Consider the following 14,546-nt stretch of genomic DNA (forward strand, 5'->3'; position numbering starts at 1 on the left):
TTCGAAGGCTTCATCCACTCTTGGTAGTAAAGCAAAGGGAACTTGGACGTGGTTTGAAGAATTTGGGCTGAGCGGTCGGCTCCACTTCGACTCGGACTAATGGTCTTTAGCTTTTACCCAGACCCGGTTGGAAGACCTCGGCGTAAATTTGCAGCACAGCTGCTGCGGACGGACTCTGGCTCTTCGATTCTCCTTGCAATTGATTGACTTTTAACTCAATCCCGAGAGCTATAAAAGAGTTTCGGCCCAGCAAGCCTACGCCTGCTCTCTTGATCATGATAAGACGCAGTCGTTCTTGCCACTCTTCGTAGGTGACCTGGACCATCACAAAGCCTAGCACCTTCAATTCCTGCTGATTGTACGTGCGAAGACGCAGTTCACATGGGCGTAGCTTGTGCTTGGACAACCGCAGCTGGCGCATAGTTCTCTCGTTGATCACGGAACGCACGGCTTCCGAGTCGACTTCCATCTCAAGAGGGTTTCCGTTAACCTCGACGACGACCCGGACAGCAGGCTCCTCGGAAGTCACTTGGAAAATGCCCAACATGTCGGCCGTATCACTGTCGCACCGTTGACCGCCTTTGCCTGGGCGTTTGTCACTGGTCGGCTAGGTGCCGGTGAAGACTGCTTCGCTTTCCGTCGACAAACCTTCACGACGTGTCCCCGCTGCTTGCAGAAATGACACTGAGCGTGTCGAAACCGACACTCGTCAGCGGTGTGTGTCCCTCCACAGCGAAAACACTTGCTGTCCTTTAGTTGTGACTTCGGCGCAGCTGCTTCTCTTGACGCTGAGGAGTTCACCTTAGTGCTCGAAGTCGTGTGCTTACCGACCCAGCACACATCGCTGCTCTCGGCGGGCACCGCTCCCCGAATCTTCTCCGTCTGACGGTGGGCGTACTCTGCTACAATCGCCTTCTCCTTGGCTACCGAGAAGGTTAATTCGGGCTAGGACAGAAGCCGTCACTGAAGGGACTCTTGCCGGAGGCCGCAGACAAACCTGTCTCGGAGCATGTCATCCAACGTCGGCCCGAAATCGCGGTGTTCCGACAACCGACGAAGCTCGGCAGTGTAGTCGGCGATACTCGCTCCTTGACGCTGGTCGCGCTTTTTAAACTTGAATCGCTGGACGATGACAGCAGACGGCCTCGGGTTGAGGTGGGCCACCAGTCCCGAGACGATGTCGTCGTAGCTCGTCTCAGAGGATGACAGTAAGCTGTGCCGGCTGACCGCGGCGCTAGGTTCTGGCCCTGGACATGAATGCATCGGGGGTGGCCGCCGTCTACCTCGACTTGTTACCGCGCCTGTTTTTGTTTCTGCGACTGTCGCCGCCTGCGGAACGCGCGCCGCTTTTGCGTCGAAAAGACCGTTTGCTAAAGGCGCCTGCTATCGGCGCCGTATGCTCGTTTGTTGGCGTATGTTGGCGTAAAGCCCCGTTGGCGGCGTTCGTTGCGCCATCTCTTGTCCCCGTGCGAAACGGTGCCGCGTGTTGTTTGAAGACCGGTGGCGTCGCTGCGTTTCCATATGAGCTAAGCCTTTTTCTTTCATTACTTTTTCCTCAGGTAAGTTCGCTCTTTGCAAATTTTGCACACAAAAAAAAATTCACCATCTGTGGGCAACCCTGCACAAAGTCGTAGCGCGATAGGTTAAGAAACCGAATTTTGCGGTCGATTTAAAGAGCCTGGCCTCTCCTTGAATCACCCTGTACATTATGTACACGGCAAGTATCAATCAATCAATCGTTTTATTTATGGCCTTTAAGCCAACGAAGACCCTAGACAAAAAGCTGCCAGTGGCAGCTTGACGAGGTCTGGGGCCCGTCTAAAATTTGTCAGCAGGACATCCATTCAGAACACAAAAGGATATTTTGTGTTCTGCTCTTTTTTTCCTAAAACAATACGGGATTGGAACGGTTTGCCAGCCTCGGTGGTCAACATTGTTCCTAACGATATCTTTTATTCAACACTAACCTCGTAGTGTCTAGTTAGTAGTTGAGTAACGTTCGTAGTGTTTAGTAGACCGCATTTTTATTTTTTATGTAGCCTGCACTTTGTTGTGATACTGAAATATTTATGGCTTGTGAATATTGCTCTTTTAATTTTTGTATAACTATTCGTGTTCTTCATTTCCAACTTCACCCCCCCCCCCCCCCCACCCCCCTTACTGCGGTGCCCCATGGCGCTGTAGGTATCTGAATAAATAAATAAATAAATAAATTACATGCAAAGATACGCTGAGTAATCACTTCATGCATTCAACTTCTAACAGCATTATACAAAAGAAAAAAAAATAAGTTATTCGCAGAACTTGTGACAGATTGAAAACATATACAGCTACATATAGAAGAAAATTACGCAAAACAACACAAGGCGCACAAACGCATAACTTCTAACAGCACTGTACAAAATGCAAACTTTATACGAAGGTATGGGTGTGCTCAAGAAATTTCACGGAACAATTCACAAGAAATGCATAAGTAATGATTTCCTTCCCATTTGACATATATCAGTATTATTATTAAGAAGATGATTAAGTAATAAAGGTAGAGGATATGTAATTGACTGGTAAGTATAGTTAGTACGAGCTCGTGGTACTATCCATTTTTCGAAAAGACGGGTGTTGAAACTACGAGGATGTTCGGAGAGCTCTGATATCTTGCATAAAAGCGAAGCATGCTCAGGGTATAGCGGTCCATAGCCGACCTGGTTGGGGCTAGATCCACGAGAGTCTGTTCGAGAGCCCGAGCGCGTGCGCGTGCTCGTGTCCCGCTCCGTGGCAATTTTCATAGTTGCCAGCACATAGCAGTTCTGCACGAACCGCCTCACGCCAATTGCTCACGCAGAGGCCGCCGCTTTTTCCACTACCCCTATCCGAGTTCACTGTACCACCGTTGACTGGTTCATGGCCTCCGAGATTTTTGGTGCGCAGGGAGAGCCGTTCCATTCGCCGAGAAAGACTAAAAAAATAGATGACAGGCCTAAATCGCTGGATATCCTGAGTTATCCAACTACCGCCATCGTTTGATCGTGCGCGGGCGCTCCTATTGGATGCCGTTGACGCGTTGCCATTCTTAACACCATGGCGCAGACCACATCCAGACGCGCACGCTCCTATTGGTCTGCAGCACGTGGCCAAAGTTTTTTTTATTACTTCAGCTGTAAAAAACCCGTGCGAGAGTCTAGCCCCCCTCACTCACTTCAGTTCACCTCCCGCTGAGCCGTTTATACTGTGAGAGTTTGGCCAATGTGTGGAGCTTGTTGCCTGTTAGACCCAGCGGATTTCGCGATAACACAAAATTGCGTTACTTCGTTGTCTTGCTTATTCCTGAGAAATCGCATCGATGTAGCATCGAGTTAATATTCGCGACTACAATTCACTATAAGTATCGCCACTCGTTCTCCAAAATCGCCGGTTTAGTGAGGGTCGGAGATGCGTGCCGCTGCTGAGCCTGTCTAGTTTGCGGGCTTCACTGAGCGACACAAATTATTTCTGGTAATACTAGGGTGTTATAAGCGCCAGACACCTCTTTATCCTGAAAACAAAAACGGTATTCAGTGTACTATTTCGGCCAGGAGGTACGTTTTAATTCCGGAGCAAAACCGAAACTTACCTTTATTTTGGATTTAATTTCAGATTCTTTCATAACTTCAGTCTTAATTTCAGATTTTTTCATATTTCAAAATGTGTCTCACACCGTAGTTGTTTAGTTAAAGAAGTTGTTCGCGGAAACCTTCGTCCCTTAATGACAGGGTCTTTCATACACCTTAGAGGTAACATAGAACGTTGTAGTTGTTGAAATATTCAGTGCTGATATTTGTTTGTTCTTGCTGCCTTTTCTCGCTCGCATAATTGTCATATGAAACAATGAAGTGCGGCCTTTGAATGGCTTTCTGGGTATTTAGAAGATTAATTGTTTTAATATCTTTCCCAGAACAAGAATAAGCGAATAAATCCAATTTATACGTTATATTCACAAAACGTATGAATCAAGAAACGCTGTTCTGACAACAAAAATTCCAAATTCAATCCGAGTGAGGCAGCTGAAGTGTGCGTGTTTTTAAAGCAACGCGTGACGCATATGAGTTTATATTGCATGCAGTGTTTAACTGTTTTTCTATTTTTATAACAAGGACAGAGCTTTTCCTATGATAAAAAGAAAACAAAATGATACCTTTCAGAAAAAAAACGATTATGGTTAAATTGCGTATTTCTCTGATCGTAGCATTAATTGGGGGCATACATTGCCGCGATTTGTATTAATAATAATATAAATATTAATATTAAAATATATTAATTTTCAATTTTCAAGCTCTAATATAATTAAATCTAATTTCAAACGGGCGAACAAGTCTGACAACCTAAAAACGAATTGACGTGATATTGAACGACGGTGTGCCGGTATTGGCGTAGCTTCCGTCTCGCAGTGCAGGACAGAACCACGGAATCTGTGACAAAGTCAAGGATGCTTTCTTGAACCCTCTCGTCGAGTTCTAAATATAGAACTATAGAACTAAAGAACGATATAGAACTAAAGAACGATATAGAACTAAAGAACGATATAGAACTAAAGAACGATATAGAACTACTATAGAGCACATGTGCATGAAGCGAGTCTTCAAACCTTTCAGGAATATTCAAACGTTCGCAGAGACTTCATAACGTCGCCGTCTTTATTGCTTTAGACTCTACCACTCCACGCGGGCGTAATTAATTTATCTTCGAAATAATTTCGGCTTCTACCACCCATATTCAAGAAAAGCCGGGTTCGTTACAACCGTGCGGTCGGGAGGAGGTCGTGTGGCTCGTCGATAGTTTCGGGCCGTGTTCCAAAATTTACTTAGCGTTTGTAAACCTACCCGCGTCCAGCGTTCCTCTATTTTTGTCGTCACGTGACATAATCCGCCATGGGGTAACTCGGATCCATTCGGGTATATTTGGAACGCAGCCTCGGTGTGTCACGCTCCTGTACGCCGTGCGTCATTTAGTTGCTGCGCTCGGAGTATGGAACTCGGAGCGTCGGAGTAGGAGTAAAGGAGCGCGGACTTAATGCGCCCATTAGAACCTGCGATGTGAGGAACCGAAAAACCATAGACTTCCGATCTAACGAGCCACGTTCTTTTGTTCTTAGACAACCATATTGAACCGTGCAATAGTCCGTGTCATATGAAGTCCGTTCGCAGTTGACGCTACAATCCGACGGGGGGTCAATCAAGTGGCGCCGAAAGTGCATCGTCATTGCGCTCGTTCCTTTTGTGGGTTGTCAATCACCGCCTAAACCAATCGCGCGCAGATAAAAAAGCGCAAGATGGCATCGCATTCACAGCGCATGATTGGTTTAGTTGGTGGCAGCTACGCAAAAAGACAATGGGCGCCGTGGCGATGCCCCTCTAGGCGCGGCTCGATTGGCTCAGTGCGAGGAGCAAGTCGTCTGCTTCTTGCTAAGGAGTTGCGGTGACGACAGAACGACTCCGAGCTCTGATTGGCTTTGATTGAAAGGATAGTGGGTAGACCTCAATACTAAATGCCTTGAGGTCTGCCCACCATTTTTGTCAATAAGCCAATAAGAGCTCGGCGTTCCGACCTCATCGCAAGCCATGTGCAAGGAGCAGACGAAAGGGCGCTCCACGTAGGATCATTGCGTTGGCTACAGTGAAGTCGGTATGGTAGTGGCAAGCATTAAAGAAAAGACAGATGTCGAAGCTTCAGCAGGACGAACGTTATATATATATATATATATATATATATATATATATATATATATATATATATATATATATATATATATATATATATATATATATATTAAATAAAAGCGTGGCTTTATCTGCTACTGCTTTTATCTGTCACGAAATGGTTAATTAGAGCTTCTCTAATCTGAAATTTTAATGCATTTTATTTTTAAATACCAGCTAAAACAAACGTCATAAATTCGTATGCAAATTCTAAGTTAAGCAGAAAATCCACTTTAGCAAATGTTATTCTGAAAAAAAGACAGACAAACAAACGAACAAACATTGTTTTGGATATTGTGTGAGAACAAACAATTGTAAATATTTGTTCTTGGAACAGCTTTCTAATTTTACTAAAGAATCACTACTCTGCTTTGACAATTTATTTGTACAAACAACCATCCCATAACCACTTAAAACTAAACAATGATTAATTGAGCGCATTCCAGAGTGCTCTAAACTAATTGCCGGCAATGTTGTGTCTCTTGATTAGTCATTTCTGATCACGCTCTAAACCCCTCAAGGGTGTCACTCTCATGGGGTCATTTCATTGCTGAACTGCATAGATCTCTGTCGTAGATTTGGTATTTCACTTTGCATAGATTGTCGTATTCTTCTTTGCATTTGGTTATGCTATTCTTGATATCATCACTGCCATTGTCCGTTGATTCGACTTTCATGTTGCCTTCAATGTGTTGTTGTTTGCCATCCTTGATCCATAGTTCACATCCTGGAAAAAATAAATTGGAATATCCTAAGTTTTTGTTGACTTCTTTTTTATTGCCCAATTTTTCTTATGCGACAAATTATAGCGCATTAATATTTCCGTGTATTTCCTCATTATTGTTATCCTCCACGCAAGACTTTTTATTCGAAGACAACTCCGCTACTTTCACAAGCAACAATTAAAAAATCGAAATTGATACTAAAATATAGTTTCGATAATAACATTTCACTTGCCCCACGTAAAAATTTGCAAGGAAATGAACATATGAGACGGCAACGTGCTAGGTTATACCGCCCGAGAAAGTGATGTTTTACATTCACGTTAGAATAATAGAAACATTACAATATAAATTGACGCACGCAATATCACTTGAATACCAAGAAATAATAACGGACCAACAAGTTACAACCTGGTATAAATAAATTCATCATAGTGTCTGCAACCTGTAGCAGCAATGAGGCTATCCTGGCTGTAATGTATTTCAATACCTGCGTCTTTTCTTAAATACGAACCTGATTGCAAGTGCGAAAAGAAAATATCCGAAGCACAAAATAAGAAACCTTTTTGGCCATTAAAATATGTCTTCCCGCGGAATGAATAGGCCCTATGAGTACTTAACATTTAAACTTTTTCTCACTAGCTTCATTTTTTTTTTTTATAAGAATAAAGTTAGAGCGTGATTTGTAAACGAGTTGGTCATCCCTAAAAGCATACATAACTAGTATGGAATTGTATTTTATGTAAACAGAACGAAAATTATATTAAACTATTCGTTCTCCTTTATACCGTAAAAACAGCTTGAAAAGCGCGCCTTAATCTGGTAACGAGTTTCACCACGGTGATGCAAAGGAGAGTTTGTGGATGATTGCTATTTTGCATGCACGTGCTATTCAAGTTAACTGAAGTCTAAATTCCTAACGTAAAACTGCGTGCGACGTACTTTGATATTGTCTTACATCAATTTATTTTTTTCTATTTTTTTATATTGCCTAGCCTGTATTCAAACGAATCTGAAGCATGTTGCGTCAGAAGCTGCGGAACAAAATGACTGGGTCACGTAAAGTTCCAGCCTCACCAGCTCATTCTGATCAATTCATTTCGTAATAGATTAAGTATTTAAATGTTAAGTTATTAATTAATTTATTCATTCATTCATTCATAATGTATTAATTCTAATAAAGAAATTATTTATTTATTTATTTATTATTTCAAACTCTTCGAAGCCTCTTCAATGGACCACTTAATGGAATAAGCATCAGAAATGTTCAGCATACATCGGAGCAGAGAAAAATATCTAATGACGTAATGAATTCAACGAAACAATATCAACAAAACTTCAAAATCTACGCACGTAATCGAGAATCCTGACAGTATGTAGTGTTCACACCCCAATATGTTCAATATCCTTCTTTGTTATACGCGTTTTTTGCTGCGCTGCATTATATAATTAATTTATTACAACTTATCGGTTCGAGTACAGATCGAAGAAAAAGAGCGGCCTGTTTTCTTATTTTCGGTTTTGTTTCGGTTTGATACCGTCGATAACCCATCCACAAGGCATCCTGTCTCGTCGGCGCAATTATGCAGAAATAAGACACCCTGCATGACGACCTTCTCCGCTTCACTTGAATTGCAGCCGACGGACGCTACGGTCCGAGGGAACCAATCAAGCAGAACCGAAAGTGCGCGGCCATGGAGATATATATTTTTTTTTTTGTGCGTTTGCTACCACTGTTGATACCAATCACGCACAGTGAAGGTGCCTTGTCTGTGCTTTATTTTATCGTGATTAATCTAGCCGGTGACAGCAAAGCTATAAAAAATTACACGCATGTTCATTCGACCAAACTCGATGAAATAGTAGCTCTAGTCTATAGGAACATCGTCGGTGAAAGCAATGAGGAAAGCAAATGGTACGGTGATGAAATAATAATAATAATGCCTTTATTGTTTTCATTACATAATGAAGGGTAGGTCGCGGAAAAAAGCTGTGAAAACAGCTTGACGGGTCCCCGACCTCCTACAGTGGCAGAAACATAACGGCTCAAACAAACAAACAAAATAAAAAATACAGCTGTTCCAAAAAACAGCCCTGGCAGGACAGATTGCCACAAAAACCATTACACTGTGCGGTTATTGTACATAGTAGTTTCGGAGCTCATTGATGGAGGGCGAGTCCAGTTGAAAGTCACGACTAATAAAGCTGTTAAGTGAATGTGGTAAAGTATATTTTAACATTTGCAGGTCATAGTTAGTTCCATGAGGTACCATCCTCCAGTATTCAGCGTGCCGTGTAGGATAGGTTACAACGTTTCTAGTTAACATCGCGAGAGTCGTCAGGAGTTGTGAGTTTCGTTTTTTATCTCTATGAAACGAGTGGTCAACCTGTAGCTGTACAAGTTATGTATGGTTATAACATCGTATTTTTTGAACAAACCAGCAGTATGAAAATCATGTGGGGCGTTGCAGATAATTCTAACAATTTTATTTTGGAGCAGGAATATCTTTTCTAAGTTTACAGCTGTGGTCGTGCCCCAGATAAGGTGGCAATAGCTGAGATAAAAGTAAAAAGGAGAGTTGTAAATAATCAGGATGGCGGAAGGTGGTAGGATAGAGCGGTTGCGGTTTGCTAATCCGACAACGCCAGATAATTTAGATATTACATATTGTACATGGTTATATCATGACATGCTCTCAGAAAAGATGACACCAAGTGTCTTAAAGCTGCAAAGGTTTTCAATGGGCGTTCTGTTTAAGATATGAGGCTATTAGTGCATAATATAGTCTTATTTTCCGGACGAAAAAGAATGACTTTCGTTTTTTTGTGTTTATTTTAATGAATTTGCCTGTACCCAAGACTATAGTTTTGATAACGTTATATTTGCATGGGCTATCACTAAATTTGGCTGGTCAGCGGGAAAAAATGTGCCAGTATATTCCGCATAAATGACTAGTTTAACCGTTTGATCTATGTTCACTATATCGTTTAAATATATATTAAATAGAAAGGGACCTAGTATGGCTTCCTTGAGGGACACCCGACGTGATAGTTCTAGTTACAGATGAATAGCCGTTTATGTATACGTACTGTTGTCGATGTTTAAGGTAAGAGTTCAGAAGCATCAACGAGCCGCCTCGGAAACCATAATGATCGAGTTTTTGTAAGAGTATGTTATGATTTAGGCTATCCAAAGCTTTAATGAAATCGACGAAAACACCAAGTACTAGTTTTTTTATTTTCAAAATGCTCTAGAATATAATCTTTTTGTGCTAGAAGGGCCGCTTCAGTTGAAAGATTTTTTCTAAAGCCAAATTGAGCCGAGTTTAATAAACCACACTTGTCAGAAAATTGGCTAAACCGGTGATGTAGCACTTTCTCGAGAACCTTTGAAAAGACTGGAAGTATCGAAATAGGGCGGTAGTCTCCTACGCCATCTTTCGCACCTTTCTTATGCTGCACTAACATTTTGGTCAATTCCATCCCTTTTGGAAAAACACTCGTAGCAATAGCAACATTAAAATATGCGTTAGCAAGGGAGCCAATAAGATCTATAACATACTTCACACGGCGAATCTGAATATTGTCGCCGTCAGTTGAACCACAATTGTTTAATAGCATTGTTATAGAGATTACTTCCATTGGAACAACTCGGTCTAAAAATATAGAGTTAGCATTGCTTTGATCGATGTGTCTGTATGCATTAAGATTGGTTGGAGTGTTGCCAAATTTAATAAAGAATTCATTAAACACATCTGCCAAGAGGCCTCCCGCTAACTTTTCTCCATTTAGAGTCAACTCGTCAACAGAACCTGAGGAGCGATTACGATGTAGCAACATGTTTAGGTTTTTCCCACAGGATATACGAACGCTGCTCAGATGACTTAGACAATGCATTGTAATAGCGCGTCCTCGCACGACGTAACTCTTTTGACAAATTGCTGCGGTACGCTTTAAATATCCGGAGCTTTTCCGGCTCTCTTGTTATTAAAAACCGCTTATATAATAAATCCTCATGGTTACTTTGACATTAAGGATCTTTTGTTACCCACGGTTTCCGCGCATTTTTTGATGCCTTCAAAAGTTTAGACGGGAAGTGAGAATTATATATATGTTCGAATTCATTCATGAACGAGTCATAAGCATCATCAGCATCATTTTAAGGTACTATACACCGCACTCCAATCGGCATTCGAAATGCACTGAAGGAAAGCATCTAGCTTGTCTAAAGTTATAGGCTGAAAATATACTTCGCAATTGTTTTTAGCATCTTTTGGTAAAGTTGTTTCTACACACAAAAATATAGGAAGATGGTCGCTCAAATCACAGCTTAATACACCAGATTTTAGTTGTTTATCAAAATTAGTTATAAACAGATCGATGAGGGCCTGATCGTCCCCGAGTTGGAGCAGATGCAGTGTTCACGCAGCAGTTTTCATTCGTAATAGTGATCATATCCCTTTTCGTAGCTCCGTCAACGAGCATGTTTATATAAAAGTCACCGCAGCAGATAATATTGTAATTGGACTCGTTTACAAAACTTAGAAAAGTATGAAAAAACTAAAAAAAATGTCGTGACGTTAACGTCGTGTGGTCGATAACAAACAGCAAACACATTCTGGTTATTACGCAAGCATAGTACCTCATAATTTTTGGCGACAACACTGTAGTCGCTAAGTATTTCACAACACATATTCTTTTTAGTTAGAAGGGAAACTCCACCTCAACGCCTGGAGTATGGTTTAAAAAGTTGGTGTTATAGGGTGTAAGCAAAGTACGCTATCTTCGTCCGAATACCAAGTCTCGGTAAGCATGATTATATCGAACACAAAACCGAACTGCTCCAATAGTAGCTCAATATCGGAACTTTTGTTTCTAGCCGATTGAGCATTTAGATGAAAGCATTTCAATGAGTTGTCATTACCAACGTTGCGTTTTAAATCCTGCGGAGCTATAAAACACCTTTCGGCCATTGCAGTGTACCAAGACTAACTGTGAAATCAAGAAATTCGGAAACTTATGCAATTTTTGGACAGGTCGTCTCGACACCGATCAATATGCGCTCGCTCCCGTCAGTTGAATAAGCAATAGTTGAACAAGCCGCGCAAACATCGATGATGACTTCAAGGACGACGTCTAAAACGACGTCGAGGACGACGTGCTAGAGGACGACATCAAGAACGACATCTAGGGTGACTTCTAGGACGACATCGAGGATGACGTGAAGTACGTTGTCTTGGACGACGTCGAGGACGACCTCTAGGACGGCGTCTAACACGGCGTCCTAGATGACGACGTCGAGAACGACGTCTAGGACAACCTCTAGGACGACCTCAAAGACAACCTCATGGACAACCTCATGGACGTCCTATAAGGACGACACGTTTACGCGACCGGCGCTTATACGAACGGAGCTTACGCTTCAGCCACGGGGATTAAGTTCCTTTGATTAAGTGAGCTTGCATTTCAGCCACGGGCGCTACACGACCTTGAGCGTAACTGGAAATATAAAGCTACCGCAAAAAAACAACAACAAAAAAACGGGTGTCGTGATGATGCATTTTTGGCGCTGCCTGATAGGCTCCATTGGATTGTATCATCGGCGGCGGTCGGACTCGCAGAGAAATGGAGTCTTTTAAGATACCACCGAACAAAACAAATATATTTATTTATTTGCGCATTGTAGTGCGATGTGCAACGACACAACTAGTCTAAATAAAAATTTTAAAAATGCGTAACGAGGCCCGAAAGCTGCCCCTGCGAAGGTCGCTCTACTCACTCGGTTCCAGTGTTCCAAAGACAACCATCACGTCGCAGCTTGAGTAGTCCGAATAAACGAGCCGATATTCAGCTGTCGCTCCATCAGTGGCTGTTGAACAAACGTAATACACCCAAGTTAGAAACGGCAACCGCTTTAGACCCCGACAGCTTCACAAACGCAGGGTGTGGCTAATCATGTCCACTCTCCTCGCTTCGTGATTGGTTCTTCGAGGCTCTCATCTGCTAATGCTGCAACTTCATTGGCTCGGCAGCGATAACGAGTTACTTAGGGCTCGCCACGCCTTGCGTTTCTTAAAGCCGTCAGTGACTATAGGAGGTTGCACGGCAGTCTTATGGTACGTTTACACTTGCGGATCAGCCAACGAATCCGCCCAGCATTTGCCGCTGGGTCGAAACGCTGGGCGGAAAACGCAGCGGCGGGCCGCCGAGGTCCAGGACATTTCCGCGCCGAACGAGGCGTTTCGCTGACCGGAAGTGACTTTCTTGCGCAGCGTTACGCTGCCTACGTCACCTTTACTAGATCAACTCAGTTATGGAACTTCCCATGGACGTTGTACATTGGAGGGGGTCCGAAACCGTGTCCGATTTTTTTGCAGCTAGGTGGCGCTGCTTTCGCATTAATCCACGCGTTTTCGTCTGCTACTGCTCCGCGGCTGCTTGCGAGTCCCGACTCCTCTCGAGGTTCAGCATGGTTTTTGGTTAATTTTCGCCCTTTCGCCAGTAAAAATTACAATTTGAGCATGAAAAGCGCTAAGACCGTTTTGGCATACGCTTTGCATTATTGTAAAATGCTGCTGCCTTAGCTGGTGCTGACAGCGCGAAGCGTTTCGAACAATCCAAATTCGTCGGCGCCACAATCCGGTGGCTACAGTCAGGGCAAGTTGGTACGTACTGTAATAGTAGATGTGCCGATGACTACCAACTGCAGCAGAAACAATTTGAAAGTCGTCTGCTACTGTCAGAAAAAGCGCCACGAACATTTGTAAGCTCAGTAGGCCAGATGCAACGGCCATGTACGATCTCTATGGCAACAGCCACAAGCGCGCCGTCAATGATGATGATAGCGAGTATTACTGCGGAGCGCGCGCCCTCTAACAGGCGCCACGCAAAGGAACCCCCCTCCGGAGCGGAGTTCCAGAACTGAGTTGTTCTAATAACGTCGGCCAACGTCACGAGTACGCGTTCTTCCGGGAGCAGCAACGCCCGGAAGAGACAGCCGCATAGAGTTATTATAACGTACGCTAGAGGTTCAACTGGCGCTAGTGTGGTGCTGCAAATTGAAGCAGACAGCAACCAGTCTGAAATTGACTTCCGGTAATGCATTTCTGTGGGAAAAAGCGAGTGCATTTTCTCTCTGCGCTCAATTATAAGAGCAAATATCACGAATAATTCGTACGTACTAAGTAGCTTGGAACATTTCTCAGTCAAGATGGTCAGTTACGGCGTTTTTATTTTAAATTCGTGGAATGAAAAACGGTGCTAAAACTGCTTCGTACGTGTATTTATGTGCATCGTCGGACACTGTTAGCGCGAACACGGCGTCGGCGCTTTCTAGCGTGGGGGATAGACGTGCCCAACGAACGAAGGACATGTGGAGAACTAAGAGAGACTGGAAGAACAACGCTGGATAAGCAACTCCTTGTGCAGGCAGATGATCAAAATAAATTGAGAGCCACGTAATATAGTCTGATTTCCCATAAGTATGTACTGTTTTATTATTTCTGCGCGTGAATATGTGCGAAGACGCTTGTTCTGGGTTCGAATCATCACTCGCACGCTCCAAATCTTTGAAAATAGGGAGAAGCCAGAGAACAGGTACCCGATAAAAACTGTCCGACATAGGAAATAATAAAAAGACGCACCATTTTGTAGCCCACGTACTTTATTTTTTATGTCCGAATGTTTTTTTAACCGATCGTAAAGATGAGCACGACGGGGTCAATTTCATATAATGACAGGCTTATATTAGCAATATATAAGCGCTGCCGGAATGCTAGCTAACCTTGAACACACTCTACATTCCTTTCCATCGTTATTTTGCTTAGAATCGTCGTCCATTTTTACATACCTGCCATGGTACAGAGATTCGGGCCTGAAATACAGCGACGTTTAACATCGTTCAGTGGAAAAGAAAAATGCTGTAACTAAAGCAATTACGCTTTCCTAATATTAATAGAGGTATATACTATCCGGTACAACCTAAATAACAAAAGTTATTCATGTTATTTCCCGGCGAAGAGACAAAATGCAAGCGCGATTTCCCATAGGAATGCACAGGAGCACCGCAAAATTAGACTGGTTGCTGTCTGCTTCA

General features: G+C 43.0%; 1 long non-coding RNA gene across 1 annotated transcript; it reads right to left on the bottom strand.

Annotated features, from left to right (window-relative positions):
* Nucleotides 1-6,094: 6,094 nt before the first annotated feature.
* On the bottom strand, nt 6,095-12,317 carry LOC120837756. The gene is made up of 2 exons (XR_005714977.1): nt 12,231-12,317; nt 6,095-6,456 (listed from the first exon to the last, which is right to left on the bottom strand). It is a non-coding gene; the product is annotated as an uncharacterized LOC120837756 (long non-coding RNA).
* Nucleotides 12,318-14,546: the final 2,229 nt, after the last annotated feature.

This window comes from Ixodes scapularis, unplaced genomic scaffold (genome assembly GCF_016920785.2).
Source record: "Ixodes scapularis isolate PalLabHiFi unplaced genomic scaffold, ASM1692078v2 PGA_scaffold4__175_contigs__length_147842914, whole genome shotgun sequence".
Taxonomy (NCBI): Eukaryota; Metazoa; Arthropoda; class Arachnida; order Ixodida; family Ixodidae; genus Ixodes; species Ixodes scapularis.